Below are 10,164 nucleotides of genomic sequence, written 5' to 3'. Positions count from 1 at the left end.
TGCTCAAAGTAGAGAACCGAGTTGAGGGTCTGGCCATAGTTTAGCAGCTCATAGTGGATGATTCCCTTCCAATCCCACCAAAAACACAGCAAAACCTTCCTGGCCGTCAATCCGGGCTTAGCGATGGTTTGGGCCGGCTCACCGCGCTTCGACCACGACTTTTTGACGTAGAACTACGTCTTTCATGAAGGGTGCCAAATCAGAAAATAGGTCACGTTTTTATGAAATAAAGTAAACGTTAATAACTATTTTTGCCGTGAACGGATTTTGGCGATTTACATACTAAACGAATCGGAAAATCCGTAAGATTTGTTTAATATGCTATACATTAGAATCCCTTGGTTGTAAATGGTTAAAATTCATGAAAACTTAAAGCGTTTCCATTTTCCCATACATTTTCTCTGTCCATTTGTGTGCTTTCCCGAACAGAGATATCAATAACGAGCAACTTATCGACGACCAACGGAGGGGAAATCGTAGGATTTAAAGTCTCCGTGAACAAAGGAAAAGAAGAAGAATGAACGGGAATACTTGCCTAGAGTATAAACAGTGGATCTCGCTGAGGCAAACTTTCATTCGGCATCGGACTGTTGAGCAGTCCAGTTCACTTTGCTTTCGCTGCGCTTCGATCTAAGATTGGACCCCACCAGTGGTAAACCAACTTGGATATCGTCGTGTGGTTTTGACGTAGAACTACGTCTTTCATTAGGCACCTTAAATCAGAAAACAGGTCACGTTTTTATGAAATAAAGTTAACGTTAATAGCTATTTTTACCGCGAACGGATTTTGGCGATTTACATACTAAACGAATCGGAAATTCCCTAAGATTTGTTTAATATGCTATACATTAGAATCCCTTGGTTTGTAAATGGTTAAAATTCATGAAAACTTTAAGCGTTTCTATTTTCCCATACATTTGTTCAGTCCATTTGTGTACTTTCCCGAACAGAGCTGTCGATAACGAACAACTTATCGACGAGCAACGAAGGGGAAATCGTAGGATATAAAGTCACCGTGAACAAAGGAAAAGAAGAAGAATGAAGGGGAATACTTGCTTAGACTTTCAAACTTTCATTAGGCATCGGACTGTTGAGCAATCCAGTTCACTTTGCTTTCACTGCGCTTCGATCTAAGATTGGACCCCGCCAGTGGTAATTCAACTTGGATATCGTCGTGTGTTTTTTCCAGTTCGTTTTTCGCGTTATTCGTATCGTGTGTTTTTCTTTCCGCGTCATAAATTGGACGCTTCGTATAGTGTGTGATGAGCAAGAAGAAAAAGAAGGCTGGCTCGAGCCCTGCAAAAAACGAACGCATTGCCGGGGGCAGTACAATTTCGAGGCAAGCGTCATCTAATGATGCACGTGGTGTTGGTGCAGTGAAAAGCGCTCGCACTGAACCGAGCCTTCGCATCGGACAACAGCGAAGTAGGTGACTTGGGCGCGTCGGTCCGAAATGTAAACACCGTTACCCAGGCAGCAACCGAAATCAAGCTCCCCCCGCTGGTGGTGAACGCGGTTGCTCTTGACAAACTCATCAGCGAATTCGCATCGATGGGTGTTACAGCAGAGTACAAGCTGTGGGGCATAATTCAGTCTTTTTCCAAGCAGTGAACATTGTTTGTTTTCCGTCATCATAAGGGCCTCGATTGTCAAAGTATTGGACTCCCGGTCCCGTGAGGCTAACGCCATATGAGCCTTGATAAAAATATATATTTTGGAAAAAAAATAAGGGCTTCGATGGTGCTTTTGACATTGCATGGATGTATTAAACTTATGGCGAAGCAGGTGTTAAGGTTGTGCGCCATCATTTGGGGAATACCAAGCATCTTGAATGACGTACTGAAATGTTATAAGCTATTTGGGTTCGCGTGCCAGTCGCAAAACAGCCTTCAACTACGATTGAATTTGCACTGGTCTTGATCATAATGAAGCAATGCTACTGTTTTCGAGGTTGTTGATATTAAAAAAAGAGTTTATTTCGCTTGTTTAATCACCAAGAAAATGAATATCGTTCTGGAAATTTGTATGTCATTAGGTTTCGCTTGCCAGTAGCAAAACTTCCTCCACTAAGGGTGACAGCTGCGCTTATCTCGAATATGAGAAAGTAATGCAACTTTTTTCGAGGCCAGTAATATAAACAGAAGTGTTTCTTTTGTGAACAGCGCAAAATGATGAGAAGTGTTTATATTCCTAGTAGTTTCAAGCCACTAATGTATGGCTCTGTATGCATGCTATGGCGAACGCTTGGTTGGCGCTTGGTTTACGTTGTACGAACGATGCCTGGAGGTGCAATTCCACTGAGGCAATACTTAATAAAATGTAACATGATATTTGATACTTGCAAGTGTTGTTAGTGTTGTTGTTTCCTCGCGGTGCCAAAGATATATTGATATAATCGACTGTAACCGAGTCTATGTCAATTGCGAAAAAGGCCACCGGAATAGCGTTCGAGGTAAATTTTCAATGCATTGAGATGAAATAAATTGCGACATACGATCAGCTAGTGTATTGCTCTGCGAAGGCAAGAATGAATCATCAGTCAATTATCGTCAACTGATTCTACAATGAATAAAACATTTCAAAGATTGTTCTTCTAAGCAGTTGTTTCTAAAATTTCACAGCATTATAGAATAATATCCGAAGGTTTTAACAAGCGACTTTTATAATATAACAGCGTAGTTCTACGTCAACAATGCGGTCGTATCTTGGACACAACCTCCTATACTTTTTTTCTTTTCGAATTTCGCGTTATTCATATCGTGTATTTTCTTCTTTCCGCGTCATAAATTTGTCGCTTCGCGTAGTGTGTGATGAGCAAGAAGAAGAGGAAGGCAGGCTCGAGCACTGCAAAAAATGATCGCATTGCCAAGGGTAATGAATTTTGAAGGCAAGCGTCATCTGATGATGCACGCGATGGTGGCGCGGTGAAAAGTGCTCGCACAGAGTCGAGCCTTCGCGACTGTGACACCGCATCGAACGGCACCGAAGTAGGCGACTTCGGCGCGACGGTTGAAAATGCAAACTCTGCTACTCAGGCAGCAACCAAGATCAAGCTCCCTCCGTTGGTGGTGAAGGCGGTCGCTCTCGACAAACTCATCAGTGAATTTGCATCGATGGGCGTTAAAGCAGAATACAAGCTATGTGGCATCGGCACTAAAGTTTTCCTCCGCACGCGGAATGAATTTGATCTGGTCGTGGTGTTTCTGAAGAATGCCAAAATTGAGTTTTTCACCCACGACATCCCGGGGGACAAACCCTTCAAGGCTGTTATTCGCGGCCTGTCTAACTTCGACCCGAAGATGATCACCGCTGAACTCAAGGATCGGTTTAAGCTAGTCGTAACCGCCATTTACCGGATGAAACGTAGAGGTGAAAACGAGAAGATGTACCCGGACTGTCTGTTCCTGGTGCACTTCCAGAAAGGGACAGTGAATGCCCTCAAAGCTATCCGCTCTCTTTGTTCCCTCAGAATCCGATGGGAACCATACCGTGGCGGCCGGAGTACAAATGTATCAACTGTGGCGGCGCTCATCAGGGTTCGGACCGGCAATGCCCGAAACGCGAAAATTTCAAACATATCCGCAAGCAGGCGTCTATCAACAATCAACCGGGGCGGAAGAAGAAGAAGACGTTTAGGGCGGAAGATTTTCCTCCTTTACGCCCCACTCAGCAAACAACTCATCCAAGCGCTCGGGAACGAGCTGCTCCTCCTCAACGTACCTCCGGTGAGCCCGCCGGACAGCGCTTGCCTCCCCCCCTGGATTTTGGCGACCACCACTAACTGAAACTTACTACGAAAAGTTCACCCCGACGGAGCTACTGGAAGTTTTTGACAAGATGACGACCGCCCTCCGCGCGTGCCACAACAAACCCGAGCAGATGAATGTGCTTGGTAAGTTTATCATTGAATATGGTTATTAGGTCTCTGAAAATTGCCACTTGGAACGCTTGCTCGATAAAAGCCATCGAGTTTGCCGATTTCGTCGGCAGACACATTATCGACGTGGTTCTGCTCTCAGAGACCCACTTAAAATCCGGCGACAGTTTCTGGCTACCGGATCACAACATCATCCGGCTTGATCGCATCAGCTCTAGGGGGGGGGGGGGGGCGTGTTGTGATCATCGTACGGAAAAGCCTGAAGCACAACATCCTTCCGCACGTTCGCACGTCGGTCATCGAGGCGCTTAGTGTGGAGGTCGCATCGACAAACGGCAACATCCTCTTCATTGCCGTGTACTGCCCACACCACATCATCAGTGTCCGAACAGCAACAGGAATGCGCGTCAGTTCCAAAATGACTTGACTGCCATCTTCTCGCTTTGTTGTTGGGGGTGATCTCAACGCCCGCCATGAGGACTGGCGGAACTACCGACAAAATCAAAACGGGCGGCTTCTCTTGGACCACGCGCAACATGGGCAGTATGCGGTACAGTTCTCGGACGAGCCGACCTTCACCTCATCTGCGAGAAATCCATCGACTTTGGACATCTTCCTTTCAAACATCATGCTGATCAAGCCGGTGGCGCTCAACGAGCTCAGCTCCGATCACCTGCCGGTGGTTGCTGAAGTAGGGGTCAACATTGTTCCAGCCATCTACCTTCGAAAGGATTACCATCACGTCAACTGGCTGGCGTTTGGAAGGATGGTGAACCATCACCTCGCTGCTGCATTCAGTGGAGGACATCGACCAAGCATTAAAGGGACTTCAATACGCCATCTCCGTGGCTGATGTGGCGTGTGTGCGGCGCGTTCCTGTGAGGGGTAAGTTCGTTGCTATTGACTCTCACACTCAACCATTGATCCGCTTGCGAAATGTGCGTAGACGCCAGTTTCAGAGGACCGGGGATCTCGGCAGAAAGGAAGAGATGGCCGATCTGAACAGGCAGATTGCTTCCAGGATGGTCTCTCTCCGAAACAACAGCTTCGGGCGCCCCGTACAAAACTTGGATGATCGCTCCAGACCATTGTGGAAGGTTGCCAAAGTGCTGAAAAACCATCCGAAACCAGTTCCTCCTCTCAGGGTCGGCGATAGTCTCCTCGTTGCGCCTATTGAGAAAGCGAATGCGATAGGCAATCACATTGCATCGTCGCATTTGCTTGGCTCGCATATGGCTAGTCCGCTCGAACAGCAGGTTGCGCAGTGCGTCCAAGAACTAGATACCTCCCCTTGTGCCGTACCTCGGGAAGATAAGGTCAATGCAGAGCAAGTTTGCTCAGCGCTGAAGGCTACTAAGAATATGAAGGCTCCCGGGTTTGATGGAATCTTCAACCTGATCCTGAAAAGGCTCACTCCCAAAGTCTACTCGCTGCTCAGCAACATCTTCAATCGATGCTTGGAATTGCATTATTATCCAAGCATCTGGAAAGAAGCGAAGATCGTGCCGATCCGCAAACCTGGGAAGGATCCAACTCTACCTTCAAGCTACAGACCTATCAGCCTCCTTTCAGCGCTGGGCAAACTTTTTGAAAAAATCATTTTAATCCGATTGCTAAAATTTGATTGCTAAAAAAAGCTTTCGACTGTTCTGGCATGACGGGCTTGTATATAAGCTCTGTTCCTTTAACATTCCAATTTATCTCGTGAAAATCATCCGGTGTTACCTTCAACAATGGTCGTTCAGGGTATCGTTGAATGGCTGTTTGTCAAACACATTTTTCATCCAGGCAGGGGTCCCGCAGGGAAGTCTGCTGGGTTCTTTGCTGTACAGCCTTTACACCTCTGACACACCTCCCCTGGGAGATGGCTGCGCGTCCTTTCTGTTCGCAGATGACACCGCAATTGCCGTCAAGGGGAGGATGCCTCGTGAAATTACAAACAGGCTTCAACGATGCCTTGACGCCTTTGTTGATTATGCTAACATATGGAAAATTAAAATCAATGCCTCCAAAACCCAAACAATCATGTTCCTGCACAGGCAGTCTCCCAAACTCAAACCTCCTCCATCTTGCGTTGTGGTGATGAATGGCACAAGGGTTGAGTGGTCCGCTGAAGTAACATATTTGGGGCTAGTGATAGATCAGAAACTCCTCTTCCGTCAGCACGTGGAGAAGAATTTGAATAGGTGTTCCGCTTTGGTTCGAACTGGCCGTCTACAATCAAATCATAGCTCCTGCGATCCTTTATGCAATTGTGGTGTGGGGGTCATGTGCTCAGACTCACAGGAACAAACTCCAAGTGGCGCAAACTCGTGCATTGAGGATGATCCTTGATCGTCCTTTTGACACAAGGATCTCGGACCTACACCAAGAGGCTAATATCTAAAAACTAGATGCAATTATGTATGAAACAAAAGCTAAATTTGTTGAGAAATCTAGATCCTCTGAATTTGACCTGATAAAAAATTTGTACATAGTAGATTAGTTAGCTAGTTAGCAGTTTATAAGTAGTCTCTTTCAAATTTAATTTCAAACAATACCATTAAAATGGTGAACAACTGCCAAATTAAAAATAAGGAACTTTTGCTCAACAGTATGATTTTAAATCCAAAAGTCGAACTAAAGATGTAAAGCCCAGACTTAAACTGTAAAATATGTATTCAAATAACAAAACATCTGAATAAAAATGCATTTAAGTTGTAAAGTAGAAATCTACTCAGTTATGATTGCGCAACGATTGAGGTACCATCGCTGGAATGAATGGATGTAGATACAAGCAGCAGGTACTTTTGTACTCGTTTGCGTTTTTGCAATTCAGAATGTTTCACTAACACAGACTTCAAAACCATGGAGCGTGGGGAAATTGGCATTGTAAATGAGATGCAAGCTGCGAGTGCTTTTGTCCTCGCTTGCGTTTTTGTAAACCGGAATGTGTTTTCCCAACACAAATTCCGAAACCAATAAGTTAGGAAAATCGGCATTTGCAAGACTGCATATCCCTTCATGTCGCCAGCTCACTGAACTTCTACGCATACCGTATGATGATTAGGCAAAATGTTGACAACTATTTGTTGCGATAACCACTACCATTATGCATGAATTGACCTAAGTTGGACTTTGTTTGCAATTGAATTCATAAATTGTTTCATTCATTCACTAGTTTAATCAATAATTTAATCAATACATACAAAACATAACTCTGCGCAGCGGCGATATCGTACCCAATGAGAAACATCCGAGGTGCGATTATTGCTAATTGAAAAAAACACAAATGATTACTAAGCCAACGGCAGTCCTACGTCAACCTTACGGTTATGGAATAGGTATAACCCATCCATAGTTTTTCGTCAAAGAAATTTCCTCCGAATTACACTGTGGTTACGCATATTCTAGAGCTTGCCACCCAGAATGCACTCAAGGCGTGTTATTTGGCATAGAGATCTCAACCAAGTATTAGTAAAATTGACGCAAGTAATTCTACGTTGAGACGGCGAAGTTCCTCTAGGAACGTTAGTCCCATTAAAGAAGAAGATGACACGTTTGAAATGAAATTTCAGTTGAACTCAAATAAATAAGAATATAAAATTTGAGAAAAAGTTAAGCACTTTTAGAAGAAAAACAATAAAATTTCTAAAATATACTGTTTTATTTTTTTTCATTTTTAAAATGTTGTAAAATGATAGAGGAACTGGTACAAACTCGGTATTCCATTTTGTTTTTTTTTGGACTTAGCTCTTGGCCAATGCTCAGAATTTCTTCATATACCCAGGTTTTTTTTGCGCGGTTTTTTTACGAGGTTTGTTTTACGCGGATTTTTCAATCAACGCGGATTTTACAATTTTCGTGAATGGATTTCCCCGTCTACTTAGCTCTGGACGGTCCAACAGTGGTACTGCACGTACATCGGCAGTAGAGTGTACAAATCACAAGGGAATCTTCTAGCAACAGCAGATGTCCTCATTCGTGAGGAAAACCGAACTATAGCTATAAGTAACCAACGAAATTGCAGGAAAAAACTACGGGTTTTTGGAAGCAAGTAACACTCAAATTTTTACTTCCGTTCTACGTAAGGATAGTCCCATTTGATATGTATCATTAGGTGACATGGTTTTTTTACGTGAATTTTCCAATCAACGCGGTTTTTTACGCGAGATTTCGAATTAACGCGGTTTTTTACGCGGATTTTCCAATTAACGCGGTTTTTTTTAACAAGGTACGTTTCCCTCGCGTAAAAAAACCTGGGTGTATTACGTCAGCTAATGAAGGGAGTACCCAAGATGCCTGGGAATAAATTTGGCACCCCATTTTTTTATTTTTTCAAATTAAAAAAATCGTCCTGAAATCACTGAAAAATGTATTTTTGACATTTTCATACAAAATAGAAGTGAAGTACACTATCTTACGTAAATGAACTCAACTTTGTCGAAAAAGCATGCAATTTTACAAAAGAAATCAAACAATCAAACAATCGATAATGTTTACATCATGATCAATGTAAATCTGTGGCGAAAAAAAACAATGTTGCCAGACCGGGTGGGTTTTTATCCCCAAATCGGGCGAAATTTAATTTTGCTGCATGGGCATGCAATACTTAGCATAGTGTATCATCAACACTATGTTTACATTGGGGTGCCAAATTACCCGCATACCGAATTTTCACTTTGGAATGAAATCTTTGAAATTTGTGATTAAAATCTCGATACACTTACTCGAATTCGTTGAAGAACATCAATTTCTTGATCCAAATCAGCTTTAATATTTAAAATCGGCTCACTATTCGATTTTTAAGGATTTTTCAAAAGACGCACATGAAAATTTTTCGAGATTTCAAAAACAACAAAACATGAATTTTTTTTTTAAACACAGATATGTTGGGTTTTTGGCATCTGACGTTTGTTACTACATTACTAGAACACTTTTTTTTTATTCACCACCAGAGTGCGCTCATTACCGCCGGAAATCCGGGTGGGTACCAAATTACCCACGGGGTACCGATTTTTTACCAGTTCCTCTACTAGAAAAATTGCCACTAATTTTTTAAAATTTTCATCTTTCAGATGAAAGCAACAGATTTCTTATAAGTAGCGTACTTTTTGAATTACATTCACTTCAATGCAAAAAAATTCCTCAAGAAACGTTCAATAACTCTATCAAAGCAAAGATTTGACCATATGTGAACAAGATTTTTTCTTTGTCATCAGATATGATCCTCACTTACCGTCCTGCACACTCACACTGAACAATAAGGTGAACGGACTGATTCGTCAAGTGGAACTTCTAATATCCCAGCTATTTGATTACGATGCTCCTGGAAGGTCCGCTCACAACAGACAAGATCACATGGTCAGTTTCTACGACGCAGGACTTCTTTTTTCTTTGTTTTTTCAGCTTCCTCCGATTTTTTTTATGATAAACAGAATATTTATAAATATTATACATGAATTGAGGAAAAAAATCCAGTAAATTGAGAATTCACAGCTATGCGGAGTATCAAATTTACTAGCAATGACGAATATTTAATTCAAAATCGAGCATACATTAATAAAACAAGGCATGCGTTACATGCATTTTGCTTGTGAATGATAAATTCATTATGCTTTTTTAGTTTTCTCCATGCGTTTTCGTTATATTACTCCATTCCGTCAACTTTTTGACGAACTAGTTCATTCGTACTGCTCGGGTATGGATGGCCCATCTCTACCATGGAGGCTAAAGCCCAAATTGAATGCCAAAATGTTGTTTGTTGCTCTTCCACCACAACGCAAGTAGCGAGTAAAATGTAAAAACATACCTTCTTTATTCGCTAAATTGTTTACTTTCATTTATTTACTATGATTCTACCATTCCATCGAGAGATTAGATTCACAACTTTTCGCCAATAAACCTGCTGTTCTCCAACTCCCGGCTGTACCGATTCTGGCCAAGTCCTGCTTCACCTGGTCCAACCACCTCGCTCGCTGGGCTCCTCGCCTTCTTGTTCCTACCGAATTCGATGCGAACACCATCTTTGCAGGGCTGCTATCCGGCAATCTCGCAACATGCCCTGCCCATCGCACTCGGCCAGCCTTGGCGACATTCTGGATGTTGGGTTCACCGTAGAGTTGCGCCAGTTCGTGGTTCATTCTCCTTCTCCATACTTCGTTTTCCTGTACACCACCTTATATTGTACACTGCACTCGGCGTTCGAAAACACCAAGCGCCTGTGTGCAGGGCTGCCATTATAAAATCTGTGTTTTCGATCTAAAAAATCTTTTTATCTTAGTTCTTTCCCAGCAAATCTGTATGGA

At 42.8% G+C, this 10,164-nt stretch overlaps 1 pseudogene; it reads left to right on the top strand.

The window, feature by feature from the left end:
* Positions 1–7,072: 7,072 nt before the first annotated feature.
* On the top strand, positions 7,073–7,153 carry LOC129780927 (U4 spliceosomal RNA; annotated as a pseudogene).
* Positions 7,154–10,164: the final 3,011 nt, after the last annotated feature.

The sequence above is a fragment of the Toxorhynchites rutilus genome, chromosome 3 (genome assembly GCF_029784135.1).
Source record: "Toxorhynchites rutilus septentrionalis strain SRP chromosome 3, ASM2978413v1, whole genome shotgun sequence".
Lineage (NCBI taxonomy): Eukaryota > Metazoa > Arthropoda > Insecta > Diptera > Culicidae > Toxorhynchites > Toxorhynchites rutilus.
Note: the sequence above shows the minus strand (reverse complement) of the source record. Positions and strands in the feature narration are given on the sequence as shown.